Source organism: Bubalus kerabau, chromosome 22, assembly GCF_029407905.1.
Source record: "Bubalus kerabau isolate K-KA32 ecotype Philippines breed swamp buffalo chromosome 22, PCC_UOA_SB_1v2, whole genome shotgun sequence".
Taxonomy (NCBI): domain Eukaryota; kingdom Metazoa; phylum Chordata; class Mammalia; order Artiodactyla; family Bovidae; genus Bubalus; species Bubalus kerabau.
This window is the reverse complement of record NC_073645.1, coordinates 42285791-42310389: the sequence shown is the minus strand read 5'-3', so window position 1 is coordinate 42310389 and position 24599 is coordinate 42285791.

Below are 24599 nucleotides of genomic sequence, written 5' to 3'. Positions count from 1 at the left end.
GACAGACTGAACTGGGTGTAGGGGAGCAGGATTTGGGTGCTCACAGCCCAGAGGGAGTCACAATTTGTCTCTTCTTTGTCACAGAACAGAGTTATCTGTTTCCTTTCATGTAGCACAGGCCAGAAGTCACAGGTCACCAGGAAACAGGACAAAACCATCCAGATGAAAAGCTGCAAACCCTTGCAACAGGGTCACAGACTCATCCCGGTTTTCCTGAATTTCCCTGGTTTCTGCCAAAGTCCTGAGTTCCCGAGACCCTGTGTCCTGAGCAAATAAAAGGATGGCACGTCAAATTCTAATCAGAGAAAGACAGCATTTTGAAAAGAAACCGTTTAAAACAAAGCCTATGCCATGCACTTTTTACACTAGGTAAGGAAACCCCTCAAAAGATTAAAACCTTGGAATCTGAGCTCCTCTGGTCACTGCTACATAGAGGCTGTGGAATCTTAGAATGGTCACCTCACCACTCTGAACCCAGCTTCCTCACCTGCAAAATTTAAGGTTTGAAGTTGGATGAGCTTCAAGGTCAAATTCAATGCTAATAACCAGCCTAAAATTCTTTTCTTTTTTTTGGCCATACAGCATGTGAGATCTAGCTCCCTGACCAGGAATCGAACCTGCACCCCCTGCACTGAAAGAGCAGAGTCTAACCACTGGACCACCAGGGAAGTCCCAGCCTGATATTCTTGAGTTAACATCAGTGTTGGTGAGAGTGCCCTGGCCATAAACACACACACACACACACACACACACACCCTATACAAACACACACCCATGCACATCTATACACAGTTTTCGTATTTAGGGGAGCATCTCATGCTGTATGTTATTTTTCATCTGAGATAGAATTCATTGGAAATGCTCTCTAAGATAAATTAAGGTTTCTTTTTTCACCACGATTCTTTCAGAGTTTTAACATTTCCTAAAGGTCTGATGCTGTAAAGAGCAATATTGCATAGGAACCTGGAATGTGAGGTCCATGAATCAAGGCAAATTGGAAGTGGTCAAACAAGAGATGGCAAGAGTGAATGTCAACATTCTAGGAATCAGCGAATTGAAATGGACTGGAATGGCTGAATTTAACTCAGATGACCATTATATCTACTACTGCGGGCAGGAATCCCTCAGAAGAAATGGAGTGGCCATCATGGTCAACAAAAGAGTCCGAAATGCAGTACTTGGATGCAATCTCAAAAACGACAGAATGATCTCTGTTCGTTTCCAAGGCAAACCATTCAATATCACAGTAATCCAAGTCTATGCCCCAACCAGTAATGCTGAAGAAGCTGAAGTTGAACAGTTCTATGAAGACCTACAAGACCTTTTAGAACTAACACCCAAAAAAGATGTCCTTTTCATTATAGGGGACTGGAATGCAAAAGTAGGAAGTCAAGAAACACCTGGAGTAACAGGCAAATTTGGCCTTGGAATACGGAATGAAGCAGGGCAAAGACTAATAGAGTTTTGCCAAGAAAATGCACTGGTCATAACAAACACCCTCTTCCAACAACACAAGAGAAGATTCTATACATGGACATCACCAGATGGTCAACACCGAAATCAGATTGATTATATTCTTTGCAGCCAAAGATGGAGAAGCTCTATACAGTCAGCAAAAACAAGACCAGGAGCTGACTGTGGCTCAGATCATGAACTCCTTATTGCCAAATTCAGACTTAAATTGAAGAAAGTAGGGAAAACCACTAGACCATTCAGGTATGATCTAAATCAAATCCCTTAGATTATACAGTGGAAGTGAGAAATAGATTTAAGGGCCTAGATTTGATAGAGTGCCTGATGAACTATGGAATGAAGTTCGTGACATTGTACAGGAGACAGGGATCAAGACCATCCCCATGGAAAAGAAATGCAAAAAAGCCAAATGGCTGTCTGGGGAGGCCTTACAAATAGCTGTGAAAAGAAGAGAAGCAAAAAGCAAAGGACAAAAGGAAAGATATAAGCATCTGAATGCAGAGTTCCAAAGAATAGCAAGAAGAGATAAGAAAGCCTTCTTCAGCAATCAATGCAAAGAAATAGAGGAAAACAACAGAATGGGAAAGACTAGGGATCTCTTCAAGAAAATCAGAGATACCAAAGGAACATTTCATGCAAAGATGGGCTCGATAAACCACAGAAATGGTATGGACCTAACAGAAGCAGAAGATATTAAGAAGAGACGGCAAGAATACACAGAACTGTACAAAAAAGATCTTCACGACCCAGATAATCACGATGGTGTGATCACTGACCTAGAGCCAGACATCCTGGAATGTGAAGTCAAGTGGGCCTTAGAAAGCATCACTATGAACAAAGCTAGTGGAGGTGATGGAATTCCAGTTGAGCTCTTTCAAATCCTGAAAGATGTTGCTGTGAAAGTGCTGCACTCAATATGCCAGCAAATTTGGAAAACTCAGCAGTGGCCACAGGACTGGGAAAGGTCAGTTTTCATTCCAATCCCAAAGAAAGGCAATGCCAAAGAATGCTCAAACTACCGCACAATTGCACTCATCTCACACGCTAGTAAAGTAATGCTCAAAATTCTCCAAGCTAGGCTTCAGCAATATGTGAACCGTGAACTTCCTGATGTTCAAGCTGGTTTTAGAAAAGGCAGAGGAACCAGAGATCAAATTGCCAACATCTGCTGGATCATCAAAAAGGCAAGAGAGTTCCAGAAAAACATCTATTTCTGCTTTATTGACTATGCCAAAGCCTTTGACTGTGTGGATCACAATAAACTGTGGAAAATTCTGAAAGAGATGGGAATACCAGACCACCTGATCTGCCTCTTGAGAAATTTGTATGCAGGTCAGGAAGCAACAGTTAGAACTGGACATGGAACAACAGACTGGTTCCAAATAGGAAAAGGAGTTCGTCAAGGCTGTATATTGTCACCCTGTTTATTTAACTTATATGCAGAGTACATCATGAGAAAAGCTGGACTGGAAGAAACACAAGCTGGAATCAAGATTGCCGGGAGAAATATCAATAACCTCAGATATGCAGATGACACCACCCTTATGGCAGAAAGTGAAGAGGAACTCAAAAGCCTCTTGATGAAAGTGAAAGTGGAGAGTGAAAAAGTTGGCTTAAAGCTCAACATTCAGAAAACGAAGATCATGGCATCCAGTCCCATCACTTCATGGGAAATATATGGGGAAACAGTGGAAACAGTGTCAGACTTTATTTTTCTGGGCTCCAAAATCACTACAGATGGTGACTGCAGCCATGAAATTAAAAGATGCTTACTCCTTGGAAGGAAAGTTATGACCAACCTAGATAGCATATTCAAAAGCAGAGACATTACTTTGCCAACAAAGGTCCGTCTAGTCAAGGCAATCATTTTTCCAGTGGTCATGTATGGATGTGAGAGTTGGACTGTGAAGAAGGCTGAGCGCCAAAGAATTGATGCTTTTGAACTGTGGTGTTGGAGAAGACTCTTGAGAGTCCCTTGGACTGCAAGGAGATCCAACCAGTCCATTCTGAAGATCAGCCCTGGGATTTCTTTGGAAGGAATGAGGCTAAAGCTGAAACTCCAGTACTTTGGCCACTTCATGCGAAGAGTTGACTCATTGGAAAAGACTCTGATGCTGGGAGGAATTGGGGGCAGGAGGAGAAGGGGACGACAGAGGATGAGATGGCTGGATGGCATCACTGACCCGATGGACATGAGTCTGAGTGAACTCTGGGAGTTGGTGATGGACAGGGAGGCCTGGCGTGCTGCGATTCATGGGGTCGCAAAGAGTCGGACATGACTGAGCGACTGATCTGATCTGAATTTTACTTAGTCTTAATCAATTTCACAAATAATAATGGGGGGAAATGCTCTCAGAATAAACTGGCTGATAACAATCAGAAGCTAGTTTTCGTGAATGGTAGCCCTTATCTCCCAGACTTTGCAACCTGGGAAGGCAAGATTAGACAGGACTTAGACAAACAACAATGGGAACTCTGCTCCAAAGAACACAGCCCCAGTTAACTGTGCTACCACACAGTTCCCACGTGAAGAAAGGAGTAGAATTTGTGTAATAGATTGATTGCTGAAGGATTGCAGTGCAGGACAATTCAAGTCAACAAAAATCTCTTAGCACGTAGGCCAAAAGGAGGTGCAGCTCAGCAAATCTGACTGAAGTATAAGCAACTCAACTTCAATAAGTGGAGCAAAATGGCTGTGAACACTCCATTTTCCATGTTGATATTGGGGAGGGGGGAAGCCGACGCTCTGGTAACTTGCCAAACAGTAAATCACGCAATCCGCCCACCAGTCCTATGTGCCCTGCTGCGACACTCTTGCTCTGTTTTCCACGGAACCAGGGCCAGCTCGGTTAATCAAGTCTTTGTCTCCTAAAATAGACCATATGCTCTGGGGAATAGACTCAGACTATGAACACTGATGCCCTTCTGAACTGACTCAGCTTTGTGCTTGCCTTAGTTCCACCTGCTTCTATGGAAGGCAGGTGGCAAATAAATGCACAATTATGTTGTCTTATCTGCTGAAATTGGGATACATCTCAGGTAAGGGTCACACTGTCCATCAAAAGACAGAAGAATTGGATCCTGGGCATCTGATACAAAATCAATAAATATTTCTTCTTTTCATATCAGCAAGAGGGATATCCTGTCTTCACTTTATAGGAACTAGTCCTACAGAGAGATTACAACTTAACCCCCAGCATGCCATCTCTGATGGGCCGCAAGCATTAACTTCCTGCCATTTTATATCTCCAAGTTCAGTGTCAGTGTGTAAGGTCAGATTTATTTTGTTGTTGCTATTGTTATGGAGTAAGAAATAACAACCCACTCCAGTATTCTTGCCTGGAAAATACCATGGACAGAGGAGCCTGGCGGCTACAGTCCATGGGTCACAAAGAGTCAAACACAACTGAGCAACTGTACGTGCACGTGCACACACACACAAGAGGGTTAATGCCATAAAACTTACAAATAAAAGAAATCAAAAAAAATTTTAGGGTTTTGGTTAGGCAAATGTTTCTTAAGTAAGACACAAAAAATACAACTGATTTTTTTGATGTTTTAAAATTAATAAATTGGACTGCATCAATATTTAAATCTTCTGCTTCAAAACCACTTTTTATTGTTAAGACAATAAAAAGACAAGCCACAGGCTGGAAAAAAATATTTACAAAATTTATATCTACCCAAAATATATAAAATAATTCTTACAACTCAATAAGAATAAAACAAATGGTCAAAAAATTTGAATAGACACTTCATCAAATAAGATATATGAATGGGAAATAAGCACAATTATCATCAGGGAAACACAAATTAAAATCACAATGGAATACCACACACATCCACTAAATAGCTAAAATTAAAAAGATTGACACTAACAAGCGTTGATAAAGATGGGGAGAAACTTGAACTCTTACAAATTGATGGTGGGAGTATAAAATGATATAAGTCAACTTCTTATAAAGGTAGTGTACAGATACGATAATCACAGAAAACTAGTCAATCTAGTCACACTAGGACCACAACCTTGTCTAACTCAATGAAACTAAGCCATGCCAGTGGGGCAACCCAAGACAGGCGGGTCATGGTGGAGAGGTCTGACAAAATGTGGTCCACTGGAGAAGGGAATGGCAAACCACTTCAGTATTCTTGCCTTGAGAACCCCATGAACAGTATGAAAAGGCAAAATGATAGGATACTGAAAGAGGAACTCCCCAGGTCAGTAGGTACCCAATATGCTACTGGAAATCAGTGGAGAAATAACTCCAGAAAGAATGAAGGGATGGAGCCAAAGCAAAAACAATACCCAGTGGTAGATGTGACTGGTGATAGAAGCAAGGTCTGATGGAGAAGACTCTTAAGAGTCCCATGGACTGCAAGAAGATCCAATCAGTCCATTCTAAAGGAGATCAGCCCTGGGTGTTCTTTGGAAGGAATGATGCTAAAGCTGAAACTCCAGTACTTTGGCCACCTCATGTGAAGAGTTGACTCATTGGAAAAGACTCTGAGGCTGGGAGGGATTGGGGCAGGAGGAAAAGGGGACAACAGAGGATGAGATGGCTGGATGGCATCACTGACATGATGGACGTGAGTCTGAGTGAACTCCAGGAGTTGGTGATGGACAGGGAGGCTTGGTGTGCTGCGATTCATGGGGTCACAAAGAGTAGGACATGACTGAGCAACTGAACTGAACTGAACAGATACTATAAGAACCAGCAATTCCAATCCTAGTTGCTTACGCAAAAGAAATGAATGCATTCAGTTCAGTTCAGTACAGTCGCTCAGTCGTGTCCGACTCTTTGCAAACCCATGAATCGCAGCATGCCAGGCCTCCCTGTCCATCAACAACTCCCGGAGTTCACTCAGACTCATGTCCATCGAGTCAGTGATGCTATCCAGCCATCTCATCCTCTGTCGTCCCCTTCTCCCTGCCCCCAATTCCTCCCAGCATCAGAGTCTTTTCCAATGAATCAACCCTTTGCATGAGGTGGCCAAAGTACTGGAGTTTCAGCTTTAGCATCATTCCTTCCAAAGAAATCCCAGGGCTGATCTCCTTCAGAATGGACTGGTTGGATCTCCTTGCAGTCCAAGGGACTCTAAAGAGTCTTCTCCAACACCACAGTTCAAAAGCATCAATTCTTCAGCACTCAGCCTTCTTCACAGTCCAACTCTCACATCCATACATGACCACTGGAAAAACGATAGCCTTGACTAGACGGAACTTTGTTGGCAAAGTAATGTCTCTGCTTTTGAATATGCTATCTAGGTTGGTCATAACTTTCCTTCCAAGGAGTAAGCATCTTTTAATTTCATGGCTGCAGTCACCATCTGCAGTGATTTTGGAACCCAGAAAAACAAAGTCTGACACTGTTTCCACTGTTTCCCCATCTATTTCCCATGAAGTGATGGGACCGGATGCCATGATCTTCGTTTTCTGAATGTTGAGCTTTAAGCCAACTTTTTCACTCTCTACTTTCACCTTCATCAAGAGGCTTTTGAGTTCCTCTTCACTTTCTGCCATAAGGGTGGTGTCATCTGCATATCTGAGGTTATTGATATTTCTCCCGGCAATCTTGATTCCAGCTTGTGTTTCTTCCAGTCCAGCTTTTCTCATGATGTACTCTGCATATAAGTTAAATAAACAGGGTGACAATATACAGCCTTGACGAACTCCTTTTCCTATTTGGAACCAGTCTGTTGTTCCATGTCCAGTTCTAACTGTTGCTTCCTGACCTGCATACAAATTTCTCAAGAGGCAGATCAGGTGGTCTGGTATTCCCATCTCTTTCAGAATTTTCCACAGTTTATTGTGATCCACACAGTCAAAGGCTTTGGCATAGTCAATAAAGCAGAAATAGATGTTTTTCTGGATCTCTCTTGATCCAGCGGATGTTGGCAATTTGATCTCTGGTTCCTCTGCCTTTTCTAAAACCAGCTTGAACATCAGGAAATTCACAGTTCACATATTACTGAAGCCTAGCTTGGAGAATTTTGAGCATTACTTTACTAGCGTGTGAGATGAGTGCAATTGTGCGGTAGTTTGAGCATTCTTTGGCATTGCCTTTCTTTGGGATTGGAATGAAAACTGACCTTTTCCAGTCTTGTGGCCACTGCTGAGTTTTCCAAATTTGCTGGCATATTGAGTGCAGCACTTTCACAGCATCATCTTTCAGGATTTGAAAGAGCTCAACTGGAATTCCATCACCTCCACTAGCTTTGTTCATAGTGGTGCTTTCTAAGGCCCACTTGACTTCACATTCCAGGATGTCTGGCTCTAGGTCAGTGATCACACCATCGTGATTATCTGGGTCGTGAAGATCTTTTTTGTACAGTTCTGTGTATTCTTGCCGTCTCTTCTTAATATCTTCTGCTTCTGTTAGGTCCATACCATTTCTGTGGTTTATCGAGCCCATCTTTGCATGAAATGTTCCTTTGGTATCTCTGATTTTCTTGAAGAGATCCCTAGTCTTTCCCATTCTGTTGTTTTTCTCTATTTCTTTGCACTGATCGCTGAGGAAAGCTTTCTTATCTCTTCTTGCTATTCTTTGGAACTCTGCATTCAGATGCTTATATCTTTCCTTTTGTCCTTTGCTTTTTGCTTCTCTTCTTTTCACAGCTATTTGTAAGGCCTCCCCAGACAGCCATTTGGCTTTTTTGCATTTCTTTTCCATGGGGATGGTCTTGATCCCTGTCTCCTGTACAATGTCACGAACTTCATTCCATAGTTCATCAGGCACTCTATCTATCAGATCTAGGCCCTTAAATTTATTTCTCACTTCCACTGTATAATCTAAGGGATTTGTTTAGGTCATACCTGAATGGTCTAGTGGTTTTTCCCTACTTTCTTCAATTTAAGTCTGAATTTGGCAATAAGGAGTTCATGATCTGAGCCACAGTCAGCTCCTGGTCTTGTTTTTGCTCACTGCATATTTCCACACAAAACATGCATGCAGATGTTCAAAGTAGCTTTATTCATGACAGCCCCAAACTGAAAACATCCAAATAGCCATGAATAGGTGAACAGAGCAACAAATTTTGATATACCCATACAAAAGACCACTACTTAGCAATAAAAACAAACACACTACTAATACGCACAATATGGATGAATCTGAAAAATATTATATAGAATGAAAGAAGCCAGGCACAAAATACGTATATCCTGTGTGATTCCATACACGTTAAATTCTAGAAAATGCAATCAACTCTAGAGTGATATAAACAGATCAGTAATTACCTGGGGCCTGATGTGGAGACAGATTGACCATCAGGGCACAAGGAAGTTGGATGTGGTGGAAATGTTCTGTCTTATTTTGTTGGTGGTTATTTTATACATTTATCAAATTCATCACAATTAAAACTGGTGCACTTTATTTTATGTCAATTTATCTCAATAAAGTTGACTTTTAAATAAAAAGGGAGGGACAGGAATTGCCTAGAAGAGACATTAGCATACACACTGGCAACAAATTGAAGCATTCTTCCCAAGATGATCAGAGAACTGAGAGGAAATTTCTAAAAAAGCTAAATGTGTTTTATCCTCCTACTCATACAAGCACACTTTGATAATGACAAAACCTAAAACGCGTATAAAGTTAGGTTTGGGTGTTTTGTTTTGTCTTGGCCACACTGCGAGCAGCAGCGTGCGGGGGTCTTACTCCCCAATCAGGGATGGAACACACATCCCCTGCGATGGAGGCACAGTCTCAACCACTGGACTCCCAGGGAAGTCCCAAAGTTACGCTTGTTTGTGCCTGAAGGTCGGCAAAATGTCAAACACAACTGAATGCATTATTTCCCAAATCAGGATGTTCAATTAGTCCTCTAACATTGATAAGTCAGAAAGATATGCGTTATTATTAATTACCTTTATTTCATAAATTGTTTCTCAACCTCATTTCGGGGAAATCATAATTATATTTCTACAATTTTCACATAATTTCTATGTTATTGATAGCAGTGACCTAAATGATTAAATAATCAGAATGTAATAATATTCCAATGTACAAAATTGGAATAACTTTTTATTAAAAATACAAGTTAAAAGAAAACAATAAAATGTTTAAATTGAAATTATTTTATGCTTTTAAAATAGGGGTTTTTTCCCTAACATATTCCAAAGTGTTGGGGGGTGGGGAAGCATAGGGTATATATGGACAAAAATAAAATTTTTACTCAATGAAGATAAAAATTTTAAATCAAAAGTACTTAAAACTAAGGTCATTTAATTTTTTGAAAATGTAATCAAGGCATATTAAATATATATTATAGAAGTAAAACTATTCATAATTTTAGCATTCAATTTCCATGCAGCTGCCTATATAAAAAAATCATGCTTCATTAGTTGAAAAATAATATGCAGTGCTTTGAGCTTCTCTGGTGGCTCAGTTGGTAAGGAATCTGCCTGCAATGCAGGAGGCCCGGGTTCAATCACAGGGTAGGGAAGATCCCATGGAGAAAGGAATGGCAACCCACTCCAGTATTCTTGCCTGGAGAAATCCAGGGATGGAGGAGCCTAGCAGGCTACAGTCCATAGGGTCTCAGAGAGTTGGACATGACTGAGCAACTAACACTTTCCCTTTTTCTTCATGCATTGTTTTAATATTGCAGAATATTCTCCAGCTGCCATGTGTAACGACTGCAAATACCATGCTAATTTATGATATCCCTGGAACCAAGGACTGGAACACAAAGAGAAGAAAATGAATGTTGGCACTACTGGGAAACAATAAGTCTTTATGCAAGAATCTATTGAAAGTTAATTAATGATAAATTAATTAAATTGTCTCTTCTTTACCTCAGTGCTCTGCTGCTCAAATCCTTATGTAATAAAGCAGCTCCCACACAGGCAGCAGCACAAGCCTCACCCTTCCTGGCATTTGGGGGCAGTTGCTTTGTTCAAGGGCAAAAGACCTGCAGAATCTTTTCCCTAGGACCTGAATGGAGCTCGTCACAAAAGCAGATGCTTGGGTTTTTAATTAGCATTAAATCATACTGTTCCTAAGTGACAAAGCTACCCACGTGTTCTCTAAGATACAGGACTCTCTAAAACACAGGGCTCAGGGCAAGATCCCCTCTGCCCAGGTCCAAGGGCAGCCCTGCTTATGATATTTGTCTTAAAATTTTAGTCAATATATCTGCTTTTAAGATCTATTAAATTCCTTTTTAATTATACAAGTAATATGAACATATTTCCTTATTGCAAAAGTATTAACACATTAAAGATCTGGCTACAGCCCAATTCATCCATCCACCCCACCCCACTGTTAACAACTACAACTTCAGTACAAGTCATTCTAAATGCATTACATCATAGTAGTAGTTAACAGTTTTTACATATTTACACTGTGTAATACATTTGCACATATTTACATTGTTCTAGGAATTTTATGTCCATCATCTTTTCTTAATCCTCATAACAACTTCATGAGACAGCTACTTTCAGTTCAGTTCAGCTCAGTCGTTCAGCCATGTCTGACTCTTTAGGACCCCATGGAAGGCTTGCCTGTCCATCACCAACTGCCAGAGCTTGCTCAAACTCATGTCCATCAAATGGGTGATGCCATCCAACCATCTCATCCTCTGTCGTCCCCTTCTCCTGCCTTCAATCCTTCCCAGCACCACGGTCTTTTCAAATGAATCAGTTCTTCCCATCAGGTTGCCAAAGTACTGGAGCTTCAGCATCAGTCTTTCCAATGAATATTCAGGACTGATTTCCTTTAGGATAGACTGGTTGGATCTCCTGCTGCCCAAAGGACTCTCAAGAGTCTTCTCCAACTCCACAGTTCAAAAGCATCAATTCTTCAGTGCTGAGCTTTCTTTATGGTCCAAATCTCACATCCATACATGACTACTGGAAAAACCATAGCTTTGACTATACAGACATTTGTCAGTAAAGTAATATCTCTGCTTTTTAATATGATCTCTAGGTTTGTCATAGCTTCTCTTCCAAGGAGCAAGCATCTTTTAATGTCATGGCTGCAGTCACCATCTGCAGTGATTTTGGAGCCCAAGAAAATAAAGTCTGTCACTGTTTCCATTGTTTCCCCATCTATTTACCATGAAGTGATGGGACCAGATGCCGTGATCTTTGTCTTCTGAATGTTGTTTTAAGCCAGCTTTTTCACTCTCCTCTTTCACTTTCATCAAGAGGCTCTTTAGTTCCTCTTTGCCTTCTGCCCTAAGAGTAGTGTCATCTGCATATCTGAGGTTATTGATATTTCTCCCAGCAATCTGGATTCCAGCTTGTACTTCATTGAGCCCAGCATTTCGCATGATGTACTCTGCATTTAAGTTAAATAAGCAGGGTAACAATATACAGCCTTGACGTACTCCTTTCCCTATTTGGAACCAGTCTATTGTTCCATGTCCAGTTGTAACTGTTGCTTCTTGACCTGCATTCAGATTTCTCATGGGGCAGATCAGGTGGTCTGGTATCCCCATCTCTATAAGAATTTTCCACAGTTTGTTGTGATACACACAGTCAAAGGCTTTGGGGTAATCAATAAAGCAGAAGTAGATGTTTTTCTGGAACTCTCTTGCTTTTTCAATGATCCAATGGATGTTGGCAATTTGATCTCTGGTTCCTCCGCCTTTACTAAATCCAACTGGAACATCTGGAAGGTTTCAGTTCACATATTGTTGAAGCCTGGCTTGGAGAATTTTGAGCATTACTTTACTAGCGTGTGAAATGAGTGCAATTGTGCGGTAGTTTGAACATTTTTGGCATTACCTTTCTTTGGGATTGGAATGAAAACTAACCTTTTCCAGTCCTGTGGCCACTGCTGAGTTTTTCAAATTTGCTGGCATATTGAGTGCAGCACTTTCACAGCATTATCTTTTAGGATTTGAAATAGCTCAACTGGAATTCCATCACCTCCACTAGCTTTGTTCGTGGTGGTGCTTCCTAAGACCCACCTGACTTTGCATTCCAGGATGTCTGGCTCTAGGTGAGTGATCACACCATCATGGTTATCTGGGACATTAAGATATTTTTTATATAGTTCTTCTGTGACAGCTACTTTACATCCCTGTATTCTTGTATTTACTTATAGAGGATCTGTAACAGTGTGTGTGTGTGTGTGTGTGTGTGTGTGTGTGTATCATGCTTAAGGCTTAGTCCTGAAACCTATTTTGTTGTCTTAACCTCAGAAGAGACTTCCCTGGTGGACCAGTGGTTAAGACTCAGTACTCCCAATGCAGGGGCATGGGTTTGATCCCTGGTCAGAGAATAAAGATCCCACATGCTACACAGTGTGGTCAAAAAATACTGATAATATTAATAAGGCAAAATATATCTTGGAGACTTACTTATGCAAGGACATTTACATCATACTTTCTTTCATAATAGCAAAAGGTAAATGTTAGTGAAACTTGCTTTGGGAAGAAACAAAGGTTTTCTAAAGATCTTCAGAATGTCCCATTTACTGAGATTTCTAATTTTTCGTTTTCTAATTAGCTTCAGCTTCTGAGATCCACAGGCAATTAGCCACCAGGTGGAAGGTTAACAGCACAGCTGGCCAAGGCAAAACTTTCCCTGTTCAAATGTCCAATTTTCTGGGCATCATCTTTCTCCCACCAGACAGCTCTCTAAATGAAAGAGCAAAAGTCCCACCAGGCTATTTCTGGATGATTTTCTAATAAACACATAGAATTATTCTACACAGGATCTAATAAATACAAAGGAGCAAAAATTAAAATATCCATACAATTATTCCTTAATTAAAGAAGCTCTTCTTACACTGGACTAAATCACCAGTCTCCTCAGTCTTCTCCCAGAGCCAGCATCCGGGCACCATCAGCAATTCTCTGGTGTGTTCTGAACCGTCCAAAGCGCCCCTGTGAGCCACAATACCCTCTTCCTTTGCCCTACTCCCACTTCCTTCTCCACTCCCAAAATAGGTAAATCGCTTCATAAGTGTAGCTTTCAACTTGGTGTTGGGAGAAAACCGATGTATTTCACACTAAAACTGAGTGTCTGATACTTCCCCTTTCAGAACTGTCTCAAGATGACTTGTTTTTTTGTTTGTTTGCTTTTTTAATTCTCATTGGAGTATAGTTGATAGATATAACTAAATCCTGTTAGTTTCAGGGATACAACAAAGTCAATCAGTTAAACATATACATATATCATTCGATTTTAGATTCTTTCCCCATATAGGTGAGCATGGCTTGTTTTAATCCAAAGCCTCTATTTGTGAATTGAGATTCATTTAGGGAGACATTTAGGCACAGAGAGAAGGCCCAAATACTTCCTCCTCTTTATTGTTGTCAGTAGGAAAGATTAGCTCATTAATATTTAGGATGCATCAAACAAGTCGTGCCAGAAAGTGGTACAGAGTGGAGCTCAACATAAATAAACAAATAAAATGAACATCATGAACTAATCAAGGCTGCTGGGACCATAAACCTGCAGGCAAGAGTTGAAAAGAGAAATGGAGCACAATACCCAGAGATTTAATCAACATGGATATTTTTATCCTTTTTTCTTTGCAATTGCAAAGTAGAAATCAACCCCTTTATAAATCAGGGGTTTGGTCTTTAGCATGCTAGAACTTTTCTCTTTCTTCATGAAAAGAAATATCGGGATAATTTTTCTATCACCTATTTGTCTCCAGGTTCTCGTTGGGAGAGTCTCCCACTGTCACCGAGAATCAGTTAGGAAAAGAAAATTCCTGAACACCCAGCCACACAGGTCCTGTCTGGCAATTCTGCATGGTTTTAAGGCTCTCTCACCCTTATGCATGGTCGGGGAGGGGAAATTTCCCCTTCTACTCCTCTTGAGTTCTTGTGGCTGCACTAATAATAAAATTGACAAGAGGCTGATTGACGGGAGAAAAGAGAAACTAATTTTAACTTGGGCACACGGAGGTCTTACAGAAATGGGGCCTAAGAAGTAGTCAAAGCACACAGCTTTTATACTTTTTGGACAAAGAAGCAATAAATGTGTAAGGAATTTGGCAGGACTAAGAAACTTAGGATGTGGAAGCTTAATGAGTGACCAGTCTAAACAGAATCGGACCTGGGGTAGTACATTAGAAGAATCACTACCTAGCTGGGTAACATGGACAAGTTGGTGAGCTTCAGTAGGGCTCTGTGACAGAAAGACGAGGAAGGAGGTGACTCAACAATACCTCAGGTTTCTTCCAACTCTAGAAACTGCGATTCTACATGTAGCCCTACCTAAACAGCTAAAATCAAAATACTCTTCCAGGGACTTCCCTGGTGTCCAGTGGTTAAGAATCCGCCTGCCAATGCAGGGGACATGGGTTCAGTCCCTGGTCCAGGAAAATCCCACCTGCCATGGAGCAACTAAACCCATGCACCACAGCTACTGAAGTCCAAGCGCCCTAGAGCCTGTGCTCCACGACAAGAGAAGCCACCGCAGTGAGAAGCCAGCACACCACAACGAGAGAGCAACCGCTGCCCGCCGCAACCAGAGAACGCCTGCACACAGCAATGAAGGCCAAGCACAGACAAAAATTAAATAATTAGTTAGTTAATTAACTGCAGCGCATGAAATTAAAAGACTCTTGCTCCTTGGAAGAAAAGCTATGACAAACCTAGACAACATATTAAAAAGCAGAGACATTACTTTACCAAGAAAGGGATGTCTAGTCAAAGCTATGGTTTTTCCAGTAGTCATGTATGGATGTGAGAGTTGAACTATAAAGAAAGCTGAGCCTGAAGAATTGATGCTTTTGAACTGTGGTGTTGGAGAAGACTCTTGAGAGTCCCTTGGACTGCAAGGAAATCCAATCAGCCCATCCTAAAGGAAATCAGTCCTGAATATTCGTTGGAAGGACTGAGGCTGAAGCTGAAACTCTAATACTTTGGCCACCTGATTCGAAGAACTGACTCATTTGAAAAGTCCCTGATGCTGGGAAAGACTGAAGGTGGGAGGAGAAGGGGACGACAGAGGATGAGATGGTTGGATGGCATCACCAATGTGATGGAAATGAGTTTGAGTAGTCTCCAGGAGTTGGGATAAACAGGGAAGCCTGGCATGCTGCAGTCCATGGGGTCGCAAAGAGTTGGACATGACTGAGCGGCTGAACTGAGTTAATTAAAGAAAAAAAAAAACCTCTTCCAAGTAAAAATATATGACATACCTAACTGCAAGATGTTTGATATCTTACAAACTTTTTAAAGAATGAAATTGCATTCCATTCAGGTGATGCTAAAGACAATGGAAACCAAAACCTCGTTTTCATGTGCCATAACCTAGAGTTCCTCTAAAAAATTCCCAGGAGAAATGTAGAAGTACTTTTTCTCATTATACAGACCATCATCCTGAAGTCTTACACATACAGTTTGGAATATTTGCCTTCAAGAATCCCAAGCTAATTTATATTACTTTTTAAAGTACCTTTCTTTGTGCCAAGTCACAGTGAGAAACAGTGAAAATAAATGCTTTTAAAACTTTACAGAACTTAAGTGTTTCTAAGAACAGCCTCACCTTCAGCCCATTCTGTCCAAAAGTACAGTACGTTTCATAGTAATTATTGCTTCACAGTGGGATTCGCCAAGCATTTATTTTAAATAAGCTCTTTTGTGGTATGACAAATGAAATTTTATATATAAACCATTATCTTTACACAACTTTTCAAAAACATAAAACAATAATCTGTGCATATGTGCATGCTAAGTTGCTTCAGTCATGTCCAGCTCTTTGCAACTCTATGCACTGTAACCCACCAGGCTCCTCTGTTCATGGGATTCTCCAGGCAAAAATATTGGAGTGGATTGCCATGCCCTCCTCCAGGGGATCTTCCCAACCCAGGGATCAAACCTGTGCCTCCTGCAGCTGCTACATTGCAGGCGGATTCTTTACCACTGAACCACTGGGGAAGCCCAAAACTGTAACAGCTAGTATTTGTTCAATGCTTCATTTGGTAACAGCCTATATCCCTGGTGTGTTTTGGCTTATTGATCTTAAGAAGAACCTCCCAAGCCAGGTACTATTTTTCCCCACTTTACCTGTGAAAAAAGTAGGTTCATGTTGGTTGAGTAAATTTGAGTTCACGCACACAAAAAATAGAGAGGAATCCAGAGTCTGCACTATTATATAAAATAAGGTGCCTACAACAACCGAACCTAAGATACAGCAGGTGGTAAATCGGAAGCTAAGGTCAACAGCTGACTGAATATTCTCTTCAGGCTCCCCATGATGTTAAATCACTGGGATTATCTATCTTGATCTTTGAGGTCTACCTTAATCAGATTGAAATTTTAAAGTTAAAAGACAGTATCACCCTGGGACCTCCTTGGTGGTCCAATGGTTAGGAATCTGCCTTGCAATGCAAGGGACGCAGGTTTGATGCCTTGTCGGGAAACTAAGATCCCACATGTCACAGGGCAACCAAGCCAGAGTGCAGCAACCACTGAACTCACACACCCCACTAACAGGTCCCAGAGGCTGCAGCTAAGACCCAACGCAGCCAAACACTGAGACAGATAAACAGCATCGGCCTGCTAGACCCAGGGAGACTCCATTAATTCACAGTTTCTCATGCTGCGGTCATTTCCATACCATGCGTATACTTTTTGCCATATTCATGTATCACTCAAACTATTATTTACTTAATGCGTGTGTGCATGCATGCTAAATCGCTTCAGTCGTGTCTGATTCTTTGCGACCCTGTGGACTGTCGGCCGTCAGGCTCCTTACTTTCATTTAAAGCATCTACTTTATTTCAAAGAGTTATACAATATCTGAATTGATCGGTTTGGTGTTCTAGCTGTATTTTTTTCAACTACTTTAAATATATAGCCACCTAAACTTTAAAAACCATTTGTATATCTCCTAAGATTATTTCTTGTTAAATTTTTGGCAATATACATCACAATAGGAACATGCTGCGATTGAAAACCTGAGGCTTCTGGAACTATGATAGAGATAAAAGATAGCAACAGCAAGGGCATTATCGGCCGCTGACAGGAACCTTGTACTTAGAGAATGTCTTTACCAATAGACACAAGTGCAAGTACAAATTCAACCCCCCCATCTGTGACTTTTAAACCCTGCTCAACTGTCATGAAGAACTGTGAAGAAATAAATACGGTTCCAGGGAATAGTTTTTGTGATCCTCTAAGATATGGTTTGCCCTTACATTAAACATAACACTGCATAGCTTTTAGAATTAGATCTTATTAAGCTCTACCCACCCCCCATTAGAATTTTTTTCTAATTGTCAGATATTTGAGTTGACTTTGGAAGGGAAACTTCCCACTGTTTTATAGAGGACAGGATTTCAAGGTCTTCACTAATCTGGGAACTAAGTTACTGACACGTGGCGCCTCTGTACTTCTGTAAAAAGAAATTCCCATAAAAGAAATGGATTTTATCATAGCGCGTCATCCCAGTGACAGGAACATATAGGCATGAAGCCAGCAACTATGGCCACATTCCATTCACTCGTTTTTCCTCTCATCCTTACAGCATCAGGCTTATTCTTACATCTTAGAGTCTTGAGAGCTGATTAATCCTTCAGAAGAAAAAGGCGATGAGCCAGAAAAATAGATGAATCAGTAGTTAGCACTGACAGCTTTGAGACCACAATACATTTCCTGTGGACCTTGCAGGCAGTTTTAGAATGTACTGAGGAAGCAGGAGAAAGACATGGGGTGGGGAGCAGGTATTAGGGAAGCATCTGATGCTCTTCTCTATAATTGTCACCCTTACTTCATGTAGAAAAAGGAGCTTTAGACTCTAATAATGGAGAAAGGAACTACACATTCCCATGCCCTACCATTTTACTCTGTTCAAAGAGATAAATAGCATCATAACACTCAAATCACATAGGCTTGAATTTATGTTAGGGAGGTGAGCATGCCCACTGATACTTCCATAAGAAGTTTAATTTCCATTTGGCCTCTCTTTACAAAACCACAGAATTTGGTTTTTGTTTTTGTTTTTTTTAGAATGTGAAACACTTTATTTAATTATGTTTTTAATTATTTGCCTTGTGGTTAACTAATTCTTTTTTAAAATTCCAGTCTTAATTATGTTTATAATTAACATGTAGTAAGTACCATGCTGCTACTGCTAAGTCGCTTCAGTCGTGTCCGACTCTGTGCAACCCCATAGACGGCAGCCCACCAGGCTCCCCCGTCCCTGGGATTCTCCAGGCAAAAACACTGGAGTGGGTTGCCATTTCCTTCTCCAATGCATGAAAGTGAAAGTGAAGTTGCTCAGTCGTGTCCGACTCTTCACGACCCCAAGGACGGCAGCCCACCAGGCCCCTCCGCCCATGGGATTTTCTAGGCAAGAGTACTGGAGTGGGTTGCCATTGCCTTCTCCGAGTAAGTGGTTTTTGTTTTGGTTTTTGGTTTTTGTTCCTTAAACGAAATGTCTTTAGCATACATTAAAAGCATCTTCAGGCTGGTCCGATGGTAGTGGGTTACCAGAACTTATTAACGTTAGTGTCACTAAAGTTGGTATACAACCCCCCACTGCTAAATTTGACTGGCTTAAAAAAATAAATAAATAAAAATAAATAAAAGCATCTTCAAAACAGTCACCTTTTGTTTTCAAGTCAGCCCATGAGCCCTCTTAAAGAGTAAACTAAAGAGTGTTTAAAATAACTACTCATCTGATTGGCCTATAAATCACATGAGATAGGCAAGATAAGAACTTTGGGATTTCAGAGAGAGATTCTCTGAAATTATGAAAAAACAATGTAACTCGATGGGGAGGTTGGAATATAGTCCTTCAGTGCCATGATGTCAAATGTTAGCCCACAGATGTGGGTTTCTCCACCTGCCTAGAGTTTTGGAAAATTCAGTTAATTAGCTGCATTTAACAATTGGGAGAGCACACAGAAAACTGTGGGTTTCCAACTGCACTACCCTCCAGAAGGTAGAGAGAGGAAGACAGGGGAAGCGGAGAGGGGCGAGCAGGTGGTGTTAAGCCCAGCTGATGACAGAATTAAGAGAGCGCTGGGAAATCCCAAGTTCTCCTGTCAGTAGCCGAACCAGCGTTAATATTGCCATGACCCTTCTTAGGAGGTGGGTCATGTCTGTAAGCAACATGTTGCAGGAGAGATGAGACGGGTCAATTTCTTCATGCTTCCAGACACCACCAAAACTTTTCAGACACATTAGAAGCCAACTCAGAAGCTATCTTTCCAGAGTTTCTGGGAGGTTGTTCAAGTACAAGTTTGGAATACATATGAATGCTGCTGCTAAGTCGCTTCAGTTCATGTCTGACTCTGTGCGACTCCATAGATGGCAGCCCACCAGGCTCCCCCGTTCCTGGGATTCTCCAGGCAAGAACACTGGAGTGGGTTGCCATTTCCCTCTCCAATGCATGAAAGTGAAAAGTGAAAGTGAAGTCGCCCAGTCGTGTCTGACTCTTAGCGACCCCATGGACTGCAGCCTACCAGGCTCCTCTGTCCATGGGATTCTCCAGGAAAGAACACTGGAGTGGGTTGCCATTTCCTTCTCCAGTACATATGAATGTGCAACAACAAATGCTGAGACATAACATAGCTTTCATTTCTTTAAATCAACTCAAATGTAGGTAGCATCTGCGAAGCCAGCCACAGTCACCATCTAGAGGCTCACTGTGGCAGGGTAGGAATTGTTGAGTCTGATGCCCTGAACAGGGAGGATGGGGGTGGGGGACCCACCCTTGCTCCCAGGGTCATCTACAGACATCCCTGTGGGAAGTTCCTTGTCCCAGAAAGGAAAGCGGACTGTTGCTCCCATCCACGTTCAGTGGCCAGTCCCATGGGCGAGCCCTTATGGGCTGTGATTCAGAAGGGTGCTAGCCAGCTATCGAACCAGTGGCCTCAGTATGTTCAGCAAGGTGAGCTCATTAATTGAGCCAATCAGGCACCAGGACAGGGAACTGGAAGAAGATATTGGAAATCTATGGCCAAATGGCTATAAGAAAATAGATAAGTAAACAAAATAATTTGCAGGGAGTACATGTGTGAAGAACATATCTAGAAGGATGCACACCAGATATCCACACTGACCTTCCATGAGGTGGTTGGGGAGACCGTCATCGCTGCTCGAGCTTTCTACAGCAAGCCTGTATTGCTGTCATAATTATTAAAAGTTTCTAAATAAAATATTTCTAAAACATTAAGTATATGATATTTATATAATATATGCTACATGTAGGAATATGTGCATAGATAAAAGCTTATCTCTGGGTGGTGGAATGGTGGGTAATTGTTTTCTTCTTTGTAATTGCTTGTATCCTCCAACTTTTCTATTTCTATTGTCTGGGAAAAATACATTAACAATAAGTTCAAAGGTACATTTTGTATCTTAAATCATCTCTGAATTACATCCTCTCACTGCTAAAAATTTTCATTAAAACAGAAAGCGCCCATTTGTCTCCCCTTGCCCCACTCCAGTGATTTTCCAATCTTGTGTCCCCCTGCAACATGTCATCACTCACAGCTATCCGCCTCGTGACATCTGCTGACAGGGCCAATGAATGACAACTTTCAAACAGAAGCCCCGCATCAAGACTGGCTCAGAAGTAAACATTTAAAGGCATCCGACTCCTGGCCATCATCGGGCTCTGTTCCTAGTCCCCAATGTCCACAGCCGCTGTGTTCAGATCAGGACTCAAAGCATAAGTCCTACCAAAGATGACTACAGACCAACAGGTGAGGAGCAAATCCCCCCGGGATGAGTCCAATTTTGTGAGAGCCCCCAGTCAGGGGTTGTTGGAGTTTCAAATGGCTTTATCTAGAGTAGATTCTTGGTAAAGAGTATATGATAAGCTTGCGCTAGATAATATGTATATGATAAGCATATGATAAGCTCAAATTCCCAATACTTTGGCCACTTGATGCGAAGGGCTGAGTCATTGGAAAAGACCCTGATGCTGGGAAAGACTGAGGGCGGGAGGAGAAGGGGATGACAGAGGATGAGATGGTTGGATGGCATCACTGCCTCAACAGACATGAGCAAACTCTGGGAGACAGTGAAGAACAGAGAAGCCTTGTGTGCTACAGTCCGTGGGGTCGCAAAGAGTCAGACACAACTGAGTGACTGAACAACAAAAGATAATATGGCTGAACCATCCACTACCCTCATTCATGAAACCTGTTCCTGAGCTTGTCCTAAATCCTATAAACTTCTGACACATGTTCTTGGTGTAAAACATGGCTGATGGGTTTTTGGGGAAATGCTCCCCAAACTCTTTAACACAGAAAAATTCATACATGCTAACACCTAATAACAGAGTATTATAGTAAATATATACCAAATAACAGAAACATACAACCACAATAGTTTCTGTACAAAGGGACTTGGTGAAACGTGTCTCATCACATTAAGGATGTGGGATGCAAAGGAAGGATGGAAACACACACACGCGCTCACTCCAAGCAAAGAAAGGCCGCTGGATGACCCTGTGACGCAGGAATCGTGCCCTGTGGCCCCATACTCCCTCTACCCACAGTCTCTTTGGATCATAAAAAGTAAGCTGCATTCATGTCCCAGGGGCTGTGGCCAGGTCATGTCCAGACAATGGAGACAACAAACTATTTGCATCTAAGTGCAAAGGGTACGGTCCAAATTTTTAAAAATCTAAATAGCGGTGCTATCTGGCAGAAGCGATTCCCCATCTTGTGCCTTCCCCATCTATTCTCTTACCCTGGAGCAGGAAAAAGAAGGCAGAGAGGTGAAGAGGAAGGGAGGGACCCAAAAAAGCCTGACTTTGGGCTCTGCTCCCAGAAGAGCAGGTGTTGAAGGCTCCTGGAGGAGACCCAGATGGATTAGAAATCCCAGAGTGGAAAGAACCAAGCCTCACCTGTCCCACCTGGAGCCCTGGGCATCTTCTACTTTGTCCCTTGTGCCACAAAGCCCAGGAAGTAACCACACAGGGAGAGCAGCAAGAATGGTCGGGAACTGAGGGGGTCCGCACAGTCCCCACAACCCTTCCAGAGGTCCAGAAAGGCAAGAGAAAGAGAACCGTGCTTTCAAAGAGCCTCCAAAATGAGTGGTCAACTCAGAGCCCTCTTCCCTATGATTTCAATGCTTCCTATGACACCACAAGATTGGGAGACACCGTGGTAAGAGTTCTCCCATTCCAGCTGAAAGAGGGTTTTATCCCTAGTGACTGAGAGTTGACCAGGTCCTGGAAGATCCAGGAAGATCCCAAAGGACCACCACAGGGTCTGAGGCTATTAATACTTTGCTTGGGCACCTTCTGGGACAGTCAGAGGCTGTCACAGGGGCAGGGGATCTACTGACACTCACAGGTGGCCAGGTGAGCCAAGCTCGTTGGACAGATGTTGGGGTTCAGAGTCTATCCATCCCAGCATTCCTGCCTGGCCCGATGGCCCTGCTACTGGCACTTCAGCCAGAAAGGGATTGAACAGGAACCCAGAGGGTGTGTGCAGTAGGTTCCAGGCCAACTGAGAGACTGTGGACAGGTAAGTTACCTTCTCTGAACCTCACTTTTCTTGACCATCGGAAGGGACACAGTCTCCCCCCGGGGCCTTGGTGAACCACATAGAAGGCCTCAATAAATGGCAACTACTATTTCCCACCCTGGACACCAACTGGAATTCTCTATCTTTGCCACAGAATCCTTACAAAATCGTCAATGTAGCAGAGTGTTTGGCCAAACACTATTTCACTTATGCCCATGGCTTCCTCTCTCCTCAAGTCTGCGTTGAACACATCTGCACATACTTGCCTTAGAAGTACATAGGAAATGTATGAGGAAATATTTTTTAGAGACTTACTTCAAAAGGTGCTTAATAATGTTGATCTTCCTGCTTACCAGGCATTTTGCAGGTGTTTTACAGACATAATCTTATGACCCTAAGGGGTCCTCATGTTATAAATGAGGACAAGAAGGTAAGTATTATCACCTGTGTTTTACATGTATGTAAACTGAGGCCATTAAATCACAGGAAGTTGTCACTAAAAACAACAACAATCATAGGTAGTATTTTTTAAATATTTATTATATGCCAGACACTATTTTCTTTATATACAAATTAAATAGATATATAAATATACTTGTGTGCCTGGCACATACTAAGCATTAAATGTGTGTTAAAGACTTAATATTATCAGGAGTTTTCACTTAATCTCCTCAATACTCCTCAACCACTCGTAAGAAGTGGGTACTCTTATCTCACGGGAAATCAGGGCACAGAGAGGTAAAACAAATTGCCAGGATCTCAGGGTCCTCTGTTCCATGGGTGAAACAGAGATTTGAACCCATAGAGCCAGATCTCAGCTATCACAATCTTTTGCTCACAGCTGGGAAATGGTAAAGATAGAATCTGAACACCAACATCTGTCCAATCTCACATCTCGTGGCCATCTCGATAATTTGCAAGTTAAAGGTAGAATCTGAACCCCAACATCTGTCCGATCTCACATCTGGCCATCTCGATAATTTGCAAGGGTCAGAACTCATTTATCTAGAGAGAGCTTGGTCAGCCTCTGTTCTGCATGCAAGCTGAGTGCACACTGACCCCTCCATCTTCCCAGGCCCTCTGGAATGTCTGTCTGCTTTGCCCAAATCTGAAGGTAGCAACTTTGTGCCAGACAGACAAGCAAGGTAAGGCAGGCAGTTAAGTTACCATGAATAACAATATCCATGGCCATCAAACCCTAGAGTAATGCTGCTCGCCAAAATTCAGACATCTCTGGGACTTCCCTGGTGGTCCAGTGGCTAAGACTCCAAGCTTCCAATGAAGGGGGCCAGGGTTCAATCCCTGGTTAGGGAACTAGATCCCATGTGCCACAACTAAGACCCAGTGTAGCCAAATCATAAATAAATAAAATTATTTTTTAAAAAACTTAAAAATTCAGACATCCTAATATCTAAAGCACACTTAATTTGCTCTCCTAATGGGGGGTGTGAACCCTCCCTCCTCCAAACTCTCAGAGCATTTATTGAACTCTCTCATGGAATTTCTCTCATCCTGGTACACATTATGGTTATTTAAGAACTTCTCAACCTTTGTGGGCTTCCCTGGTGGCTCAGATGGTAAAGAATCTGCCTGCAATGCAGGAGACTGAGGTTCAATCCCTGGGTCAGGAACTTCCCCTGGAGCAGAGAATGGCCACCCAATCCAATATTCTTGCCTGGAGAATTCCATGAAAGAGGAAAAAGTCAGACAAGACCAAGGAAC